Source organism: Helianthus annuus, chromosome 11 (genome assembly GCF_002127325.2).
Source record: "Helianthus annuus cultivar XRQ/B chromosome 11, HanXRQr2.0-SUNRISE, whole genome shotgun sequence".
In the NCBI taxonomy this organism is placed as follows: Eukaryota; Viridiplantae; Streptophyta; class Magnoliopsida; order Asterales; family Asteraceae; genus Helianthus; species Helianthus annuus.
In genome coordinates this window covers 84,700,513-84,711,628 of record NC_035443.2, presented here as the reverse complement: position 1 = coordinate 84,711,628, position 11,116 = coordinate 84,700,513, and the positions used below count along the sequence as shown (strand labels likewise).

Here is an 11,116-nt window from a genome sequence, read left to right as displayed (position 1 = left end):
GCCTTGTTCAGTGTATAGATCCTGCAAGGACCTGGGTCAAATTTAGTAGGACCTTCTTCAATACCCACCGGTATTGGATGGCGGGGGTCCAAACTCTTGGATCCCCTCATGTGTAAGCTACTATTAAAACTTTAACCCGGCTACTTAGGACTGTATCCCTGCTGACTCAGACTACTTAGGCGAGGGTAACGTCACCTTCAAAAGAGGGGCCTACCACTTTACGCATTAATAACTTAATTAATTATCTTTCAATAATCCAACCCTTTAGGATTGTATCCTTGCTGACTCAAACTACTGGGTTGAGGATAACGTCACCTTCAAAAAAGAGGCCTACTACAATAACTAAGATAACCTCTTAAAAAGTGCGGAAATAATCAAAGGTTACATTAAACACGAGTCGGATCCAAGTGATTCATCTTGTCTATCTGTTTTATTTTATGTTATTTTTCAGCATTTTAGTTATTTTTATTTTTCTAGTTTAAAAATCTTTTTCTAAATTTTTGATTTGATTAGACGTTGAGGATAAACCGGTATTAAAAGCTCTTGTGTCCTTGGACGACCTCGGTATCTTAGCAACACTATACTACGCTCACGATGGGTGCACTTGCCCATATGTGTGTTTAGTGTTAGTAAATATCGTGTTTTATAAATTTAAAACTTGGCTAAAAAGTGTTAAAGGGCTTAAAATATACATTAAAAAACTATACGACACTTCACACGCATCAGGCATCAATTTCAATGGCACTAAAATATTCACAGTCCATTAAGTTCTTATCCACCGAATTAAGAAATATAAAAACTAAAATTTTGTGATTTCAACATACAATTCGGTTCAAAACCAAAATACAAATCTTCAAAAATGAACAGGAATTCGAACGTGTGTTTGTAAGTTTCATCAATTATTTAAAATCCAATTTCTAGAAGCCTCAAATCAAGTTTGATAATTGGATTGATATAATCAATACTGCTCTAATACCACATGTTGATTATATCTTTAAACATGGGTTAAAATCATAGAACCCTAATCATGTTTATTCAAGCAATAACATAAAGCGTGAATATAAAGTTAGAGATACTTACTTGTTGTAACTATAATCTTAGATGACGATGATAAAGCCATAGCGATTCCAGTTATGATGCCTTAATCTTGATGAGATGATTAGAGAAAGTGTATACTTTGGTGTGTTTAAAAGAGTTCTTTATATAACTATTTATAAACCATGACTATCACTAATTTTCCATGATTATAATCATAAATCATGGTTGGTTAATAATAACTCTTGGTATTCTCTCTATTAAAGACATCTAAAGGGAAATCGTAAAGTTCCATTAACTTATAACAATTACTTCCATGAAGTAAATGTTAGGAACCTATAGTTGTGTCATATTGGTAATGTTACTCAAATGATCCGTTAATCCACATAAACATGTTATTTCTAACAAGTATGTAAAAATAGTCTTCATTGGTTAAGGTGACAACTACTTAATAAAGTGACAAATGAGAGCATACACAACTTAGAGTCATGTATCATGATCTGTGTGGCAAATGAAATAACTTTATTTTAAGTACGTTTATTTATACTATCATCGGACGATAAACGTATTAGTGAGTAAAAACATATATATGACATGAATAAAAGAAAGAAATAATTATATATTCTTATGTTCCCCTTAAAATTAAGGGGAACAAAATGCAATATGAACCATTAGATGAAACTAAGATCAAATCTCAACCGTATAAAATAGGTTGACTCTTCTAGAAGCAGCAGTTCTAGGCGGTTATACTGCTGCAAGTTTTACGGGAGTTGTGGCTGGCCAGTTATTGTCGTCTACACATATACATGCACACAAATGTAACTTCTCTTCAAACTGCAACAACAATGATGGCGGACAGGCAGAGAAAGAAGTTGCAGTGGTTCATAATCCCTCAATCAGGCCACTTAATCCTTTATCTTCATTCATCTATTAACTTCCTTTTTCCACTGCCATCGGCAAAGAAGGTGGAAACCGAGACCAAAGCCACCGGTAATACGGTGAAACAGCAGAGGACTCGAAACCGGTGTCTGGTAGGTTTCCTAATGCTCATCCGACGGTTGTTGTTCCATTGAAGGTTGGATCAGAAAAGATAGAGAAGGATACCAATCATGTTTTCCTTTGTCAGGTACAGATTTCGGTTTTCTGAACCCTAAGTAGTTGTTTTTGGAAAAAAAAAATTGAATTAATTGTGAAATTTATCTCGGTTTCTGTTTGTTCTATGATTTCTTCAAGTTATTTGTTTTATGGGTTCTTGATTTAGGATCAATCGCTTAAGACCTAAAAAACGAAAGAACTTGACCAAAAATCAAAGATGAACAACATAATAGAGCTTCCCTGTCTTTGCTTTGCTCATTGTGTTGGTAAGTATGAGACAGACGGAAGCTAACTGCAACCTTGTGTTAGTGTTGCCCGTAGGAACGGACGAAGACCTGTGCGGCAGTGCCGAACTCTGCAATGATTTACGAGAGTTTATTTATGAATATGGACTTCCAGCCGGGACATCATGCTCATTCTTTTAAGGAGCTCTCGCAGCATGGCAGGTTTACTTTGTAGCATTATATCTCTCTGATTTTAGTTTGGTCCCTTGCACAATTATGTGTATATGAATGTTTTACATATTCAAAACCTAATACTCCCTTATAGAAGTTCCTAGTAGTAGAAATTGTTTGAAAACTTAGGAACAATTAATTAGATGGGATTGGTCAATGAAATGAAATTCAACTTTGAGGTGTGTACTTGCAATATGATAGCATCATTGAAAGTTACAATATGATGGTAGTATCTGAGTTTGACGATGACCTCTGCATTAGGCAACCACAGAAGCTAGGACCTTAACAATGAGTTCTATTGCTTTGCTCACATCAAAATAAACACATATGTGATTATTTGTGGAGAATCGTCGTCGTAATATAAAATAAACTATTGTCTGAATATTTATTTTGATATTTTCTCTGTTTATTTTTTCTCTTTAAAGGGTAATTATGAGACATTATCCTGTAAAGTGGACCTTCATGTAGAATGTGTACTAAAATAGGTATGTGATTGATATAGTTTATTTTAAGTTAGTTTTTTTTATTATTATTTATTTATTTTTTTTTGTATCTTTTTAATCAAAGTTCTGTCAATTTGACAGATAGCTCTATCGTATGATGTCGATGTCAAATAACTGTCTACGTCAACCAGAGATCATGCTACTCTTCATTTGACATGTTGTGTGAGTTAATTGTAATGCCTGAAGAACCCGTAGAACCATCTGAGTCATTTCAGAAGTAGATGATTCAGAACCGAGAGTGGCTGTTGAGGAGGACGAAAACGGTATTTTATCAAGTCAATGCACTTTCAGCTATGAACAAGTTGGGGTTAAGTCAGAGGACCATATTACTGGAATCGATCTTAAGAGAAGAGAGGTTAGTTTAAAAAAAAAAATCTTCATATTATGTAATTGCTCTGATTATAGTAGAAACAGTAGGATATTGAAATGGTTGGAGTCAAAATAAGCATTGTTTTGTGGATTTGCCAAAAAAAAATTATGAGTAACCAGTTTATCTCAATAATAACATAATTTTAGTTAGATAAACTGAGGCTGGCTGGCTGGGTAACAAGTTAAAACGACGTCGTTGTTTTAGTTGGGGCTGGCATGAAACTGTTTTATTACAAAAAAAGTGTATTATTTAAGTGATAATCCAATTCTCTGAATTTGAATTCGGTATATCATTACACTATTACAGTTAAGCTAGCTTTGATTTGTGTTCTATTTTTATATTTTAATCAACTATATTGGTTTCGTTTTTCTTTTTTTCTTTTTGCTTTAAATACATGCTTTGCTTCTGTTACCTGAGAAATTTTTTTATCGATGCTACCTTTTGCTAACCTGCGACGTGTACACTCAAATTACATCTTACCTTGAACCACAACATGATAATAAAGGGAGGGGAGGGAGTGTTGGTTTGGTAGTTTATGTTTGGTGTTTTTGACCTAATAATAGCTAAATTATGTTTGACCATTGCAATTTTATGTTGAACTATTGTGTGGTCATCATTATACAAGTGTATCACCCTTGTATAGTTGCCACACAATTATATATATTTTTTTTGCGAAAAAGTGGGCTGATTCAGGTTAAAATACCGTATCATTTTTGCTTAAACACGTTATTAATTTCTGTATCCCAGAGACTACTTCAAGTTAGAGGGCGATTCACTCTAAAGGAACCTACATATTTCCTTGAACAGCTAAAATGGCTTTGTTGGTTTTGCTACCCATATCAATGACAATAACAAGACATATGAGAAAGCTTGGAGTTAAAATGGCTTTGTTGGTCGAATCTTCTTTGCATGAACCATCTTTGGAGGTATAATTTAGTAATTTAGAAGGTTTCCCATTATTATCAAATCTTTCGTCATGTTCGGGTGGCAATTTCTTACACGTTTGTTTAGAATACAAAAAATAAAATACTTTTGTTATTTAATCATTGATATGCCCGTCCACTCGACGGGTATAGAACTAGTTGTTTTAGTGATAAGCTAATGTTTGGTTAGCCTTGGATTCTTTACTTCCTTAAAAACACCCCAAAAAATGAAAGAAACAATTACAAAGTAACAAGTAGTGTTGGGGGTATCCTATGTACCCTACCCCTTTGTCCGTTATTTAACAAACACCATTCGGTTCTGCTGAGACAAATGCTTTTCACACCACTCAAAAACCCAAAGTTTTTTAATGGTTCCCCATTGGCATTACACAAATCGCTTAGTTGCACATGGGTATAATTGACATTCAGACGCCCAATGTGACACACGCTTTGACTTTTGATGTCTCGCACATTGATTTTCAATTTTTCAAATAAGTAAACAAACATTTGGTTTCCAAGAAAAATATTGTTGTTAATCAAAAACATGCCCGCAAATATATCGGAAGACTAATTTGAAAATGTTTAATATTCATTACAAGATTTTACAATCTATTGGAGGTATATATGTTAAACACATCAAAATTCGTTAGATCACACATCAGAATTCGTTACATCTTACTGGTTCAGCACTTAATGGTTCAGACTGTTTGTTTTCGTGAGCAGATGTTTGAATAGTTCAGACATTTGCCTCTGAATGATTAAGAATTATACGGAGTCTGAATGGTTAACACCTCTATTCTGAATTGGTCAGACATTTGTCTCTAGACGGTTAAACACAATACTGGCTCTTAATGATTCAGACCTCTTACTGGTTCAACACTCTTCAGACCTCTTACTGATCCAGCACTTAACAATTCAGAAGTTGTCAAACAACCCCTAATTGAGAGAACTTATACTATAACTTAACCATTACAAATTACCAATGTTTTAAAAACCGGTTTTTAAATTGTACCGGGTTAGGCTCAGAAATGGTCTAACCAGTTAAACCGGTTTGTACCGATCGGTTAAACCGGGTTGACTAATTAACCCTATAAATCCATAAAATACAACTTTTACTCAAAAAATAATTCAAAACTACATCATTTCATAATAAAAAATATTCCAGAAGTTAATCTATAATAAAATATAATCCAAATATTCACTATTTGTATCTTTTTGGGTGCTAGGTTATACTAAGAAGATAAATCGTCACCTTTTTAAGCCCATAAAAGATTAAAAATCCAAAATTTACCCTTTGACCCGGTACCGATATAACCCAATATACCGGCGTTACAACTTCTTTGCCGCTCCCTGAGTTTACCGGTATGATTCGTGCCGTCCAAGCTTTCGGCATCCGATTTAACCGGTTCAACCGGTCGGTATAAACCGTTTTTAAAACATTGCAAATTACAATAACTTTCTTTATAGACAAAATAACCGACTTTGGAGGTAATTTCTAACTCTTGAAATTTGAATTGAAAAAACAAAACAAAAGTAGACGGGTAAATAAATGTAGTGCAAAGATTACATAGAATCGGATTTTGACATACAAAATGACAACATGACAAGTGAAGTAGTTTTTCTTTTCTTTAATTTTTTTCATATACTTAAGTGTATGATGTTTAAATGCGAAATTTAAAAAAAAAATGTAGCCTTGTGTAAAAACACAATTTTTTTTAGATTCTGGGACTAAAATACGTGCTTGACAAGATGGGAAAACAAATTTCAAAAAATAAAAAATAAAAAAATTCTCCTTCACTTCCCATGTTAAGCCCAATTTGTATGTTAAGACTCATTTATACTGAAACCTTACCCTAAACATGTAAGTTAACTAAATCAAAGACCGCTGTATTTTACAATTAAAAAGGAAATAAAATAAATCTGAAAATTTGAAGTAAAAAATGTGCCTCAAGCTGAAAATTGGGCAAATACGTATCATACCTGGTTATGGATTCGGTAACTCCACTCGGATTAAGAGTTAAGTTGAACCTTTTTTCTAGCCCTTTTGTGTTTATTCAGTTGATGCGTATCTGAGTCTAATAACTTTTGGATTGATTTCGTATCAACTTGTTCTAAAATCTCTTGGGTTTCGTTGTTTCAATTTTTATTTTTTATTTTTAATATTTTTTTCGTCAAAATGAATTGATATGTTTGAGTTTGAAGTAAGAAGATATAAACGGAATTTATTTAAAAAAAAAAAAGATATGTTTTATTCTTACCTTTTGCAATATAATCTTTGTCGAGTGACACTTTCTTTGAATCTTTCAAGATGATAGAAAAGAGGGGAATTGTTATTGGGCATTGAGCAAATCTTTGATGTGAGAAGCCTGCTGCGTTTGTTTGGGCCTCTGGCCTGCTAACCCGTTTAACGTTTTAAAACCTCCTTAACCATATCTATTTTTTTAAAGGTAACCATAACCGAAACCAACTACTAATTTATATATTATAAAAACCAGTTTAGGTTTGAAAATAATCGTAGGTTAGGAACCGGTTATAAGATTTAAAGTAAAAACCGATTAGTAACCGGTTTGTTTTTTTCGGCTAACCTAGTTATTACCACTTTTCAAAGTTTTCGACCCATTTTTAACAAATTTGATGTTCTTTTACCATACACGCACATATACACACACATACTTGCACACATACACATACACGGCAACAGGGCCGGCTCTTGGGCCGGCCAACCCGTGCCGTCACTCGAGACCCAAATTTTCAAAGGGCCCGAAAGGTTTCTATAAGCTTTTATATATACTAAATTATATATTTAAGGGTTATTGAATTTTATCACCCCTAACTATCGGCTATTGGTCGCTGCCACCCTCAACTATCACTTTGATGCTCGCCACTCCCAACTTAACACTTAGTATGTTCTGTCACCACGTCGTTAACTGATTACTAACTTTTGATCTTGTTACTATACTTTTGGGGTGTCCTAAGATCCCTAAAACCTTTCTAAGTTCCCTATGATACCCCCAAAAGTATAGTAACAGGATCAAAAGTTAGTGATCAGTTAACGACTTGGTGATAGAATACACTAAGTGTTAAGCTGGGGGTGACGGGCGTCAAAGTGATATTTGGGGGTGACAGCGGCCAATAACCAATAGTTGGCGGTGATAAAATCTAATAACCCTATATTTAATATCTGCATCTATCTATTATTCAAAAATGTGTTGGTGGTGGAGTGGAAACACCATCCCAAGATAATGCAAAGTTCTCAAATTCAAGTCTTAGATTCACCACCAAGATTTATTTATTTCTAATTCATTTCTCTTTAACCACAATTTTGGGTCCAACTTTTTTGTCGCCTAAAGCCTAATTTGTTTTAAGAATTCTCAGGGACAACGCTGCACGACAAGGGTGCCTCTCATGACCCGACGTCACCCCGAAGGTAACAACCCCATCACGAGAAACCCTGCTTCAAGCACCTTTAGGGTGCTTCCCGTGACCTGACGTCACCCCGAAGGTAACGACACCATCACGAGAAATCCTGCATGAAGCACCTCTAGGATGCTATGTCACATAAAAGCACATCGACACACACACACACACACACCTATAACCTCGTCGTCATACTAAACTACGAATTAACCTCGACACTGACAACTATAACACCACATACACTCACTACAACCATAGCACCATCAATCCTCATGACATGCCTAAGCAAGGCTACCAAAACCCTATCAACTCCTACACCATGAAAACTACCGGACCATAAGAAAATATTAAATAAACATTTTTACTTCAAAACTCACTAATTAATTTAGCAAGAAAGCTCGTATAAAAATATACGTAAAAACACTTAATTACGCATGTATGCTAGCCCAAAATAAATACTTAAAAAGGGGAGTTAGAACTCACAAGTTGCGAAGCTTCACAAATTTCCTCATAACTACACGTTACCCGTCGAAACCATAACCTGCTGAAAGATAATCAAGGATCAAAACGCACTCAGTATTTAAAACTATTCTAATTAGGTCACTCATATCATTTTTGTCTCAATTAGATAACTTAACATTCAAATCGAGCCATGTCCTTTTTTCGATGTGTCAAGAAAAAAATGGAGCATAAGATACCGTGGTCGGATTATTTTAATATATGAAATTAAATTTATTAAAAATAAAAACACTTTAATTACATTAAAAATTAAAAAAAAAAAACAAGTTACAATCCATGTCATCACTTGACGTTAGCATCAAATAAAAGAGAAAAAAGAGACAAAAATCCACATCACCACGGTTACCTAAGAAATGGATAAAAAAAACTCTTAATTTTAATGAAAAAATGAATGTTGAGTAACTTGATTGGAACACATTTGAAACTTGAGTGACCTAATTGAAACACTTTAAAAACTAGATTACTATTCTAAAAAGTTACCCCAATATAAAATACATAAAAAGTTTCGCTAACATGCTTCTTCAACCACTCGCCACCCAAGTCTCGCATATAATACGAACCGGACCGGCCCCCACTCGTTTAAACATTCCAAACCCGCACTGGGTCCCTATGCGTGCGTACCACAACCCTCTCATGCATGGACCCGTGCATGATTTCAATTCCATGCGACAACACCCACATTAATTAGGGTGAGAGGGGCACTCCCCTCTTAGGGGAGTACCCTTTCTTACGCACACCCAATCCGTTTATGCCACGTCAACTCCCCTCTTAAACTCTCCTCGCACCCCAATTTGATGGTGGCACTCCCCTTTTAGGGGAATTGTTTTTTTTATTCAAAAAAAAAAAGTAAAAGTTTTGATTGGTTGAAAATGAGGCTGGCCCCACCATCTCATCTCTCCCTCTTCGGTGACTTCACCCCGACCCACCTCCCCGATTGCCCTCCATCCGCCTTCGGCGGCACCCTCCCCGCTCGGTAAAACCGGTCCCCGCATGGGGTCACCGAGGGTGCCCCGGACACCCTTAGATAATATCACCACACCTCCCAATGCCAAAACATTAAACAAGTTATTTCCCATGCAACTCTTTTCCAAATTAATTGTCAACTTCATACCCACACCCATCCATATACATCCTACGCATCCGCCTACACAAAACTCCACCAACCACCCTTAAATGAATTTCCACATACTACATGCATCTGTAGTAACATGCTAATTCATACACAACTGATAACATCTCGTTCTTTCAAGTGTGGCCTTACAATTTCCATGCAAACTCTCAGAGATCCTCATGCATTCCAGCCGACTACCCTCCTACACCTATCTCAAACCGTTTCACACCGTCACCGTCATCACACACTTCACTACGCCCCTCCTAGCTGACACACACCGACACCCCATCGTCTTCATCCTCGCCATACGATGCCATCATCACTAACCACCATCACCGTAGCCTCGACCAATCTCGATTCCGTCATCGCTTCACACCATCATCAACCACCAACGCCAACGCCAACGCCATCACCTTCATCACCAAATGTTGTCTACATCGTGGTATCTCACCGTCACCAATATCGTTGCACCTGACCACAACCCTACACGAGTTCGTAACCATCTTAATCTCATAAACAAAACGATAATCATGTATGATTATCTAACAAGAAGCTATCAATATTCACCGCGTGATGCTTACTTGGTGGCTGTCTAGTTACGAGATCGCGAACCTGCTTCAAATGTGGCTGAAAAAACACAAGTCACCCCGAGGTGATCGGAACCGCTTTCTGTGAGAGGATGGAGAATCACACATTGCTCTTTCTCTCTTGAACCTAGATCTACAATGGAGAAGAAAGAAAAGTGGGGATGTAGACACGGTCGGTAGGGGAAGAGTCCCCTATTTCCAGCTACAAAAAGTGTGTTTGCCTCATATCACTTGCCCTAATAATGAGGTGAAGACCTCCTTATATAGGAGACATGGGCAACCCTAACCTCAATGGGCCAGGCCCAGTTAGTGGTTGTCTCTACAAGCACACAACCTAGTGTTGTGTAAACTAAATCGCGCTGGGCTTCGCGGGTTAGTACGCAATAATAAATAAGATGATAATAAAAGTCAATAAGTAACGGAAGAAATAATAAGTATTATAATAAACGGCGATAAGTAACGGAAATTATTAGGATCTGAGTTTAATATTTGCAAACCAATATTTATTTTTACAAGTAGAGAGATATTATCACAAACCGTTTTTCAATTGATCAATAGTCAAACGTTTTATAGTAATGATTTTACAATCTCCCCCTCAGCTGATCACTCACTAGAGGTATTCGTACAAACGAGAATGTGTGTGAAGTGATAAATAGATCACGAACATGTGTGATCTATTTATACAAGTACTAAAGCTCTGTTCATGATGTGCTAACGTCAACCCTGATAGTGACATCTAACATTCCTAACAGAAAAGATTCTCAGATGTTTGCAAACATCTAAGCAATCTTATCATCTATTCTAGGCTACACTAAAATACTTATGAAATAAGTACTGTTACATTGAATAAACACTGTATAATCTATCCGCTGGTGCAGTTTTCCAAACATCTGTTTAACCTAACAGATGTTTGGTCTTCTTCAACAGACCTTAGCTTGATCAGAGCTTTGGGTCTTTAACAGATGCTAGCCTTAAACAGTTGTTGTATTTTTGAACGTTGGTTCCAAGTCTGCATTAGATGCTAGCCATGCTCTTTAACAGATGTTCTAAATAAGTGTTCAAGATTCACTATCTTTGGGGAGAGAATTGCTTCGTTGACTG

The 11,116-nt window shown here is 36.0% G+C and overlaps 1 long non-coding RNA gene across 3 annotated transcripts; it reads left to right on the top strand.

Moving 5' to 3' along the window:
- Positions 1-1,762: 1,762 nt before the first annotated feature.
- LOC110940132 lies at positions 1,763-7,879 on the top strand. 3 transcript variants are annotated; one of them, XR_004871798.1, is made up of 6 exons: positions 1,766-2,161; positions 2,440-2,576; positions 3,011-3,070; positions 3,170-3,443; positions 4,206-4,384; positions 7,757-7,879. It is a non-coding gene; the product is annotated as an uncharacterized LOC110940132 (long non-coding RNA). The 3 variants fall into 3 exon arrangements; XR_002592858.2 differs by lacking the exon at positions 7,757-7,879 and having other exon boundaries at positions 1,763-2,161; positions 2,297-2,576; positions 4,206-4,581; XR_002592859.2 differs by lacking the exon at positions 7,757-7,879 and having other exon boundaries at positions 4,206-4,581.
- Positions 7,880-11,116: the final 3,237 nt, after the last annotated feature.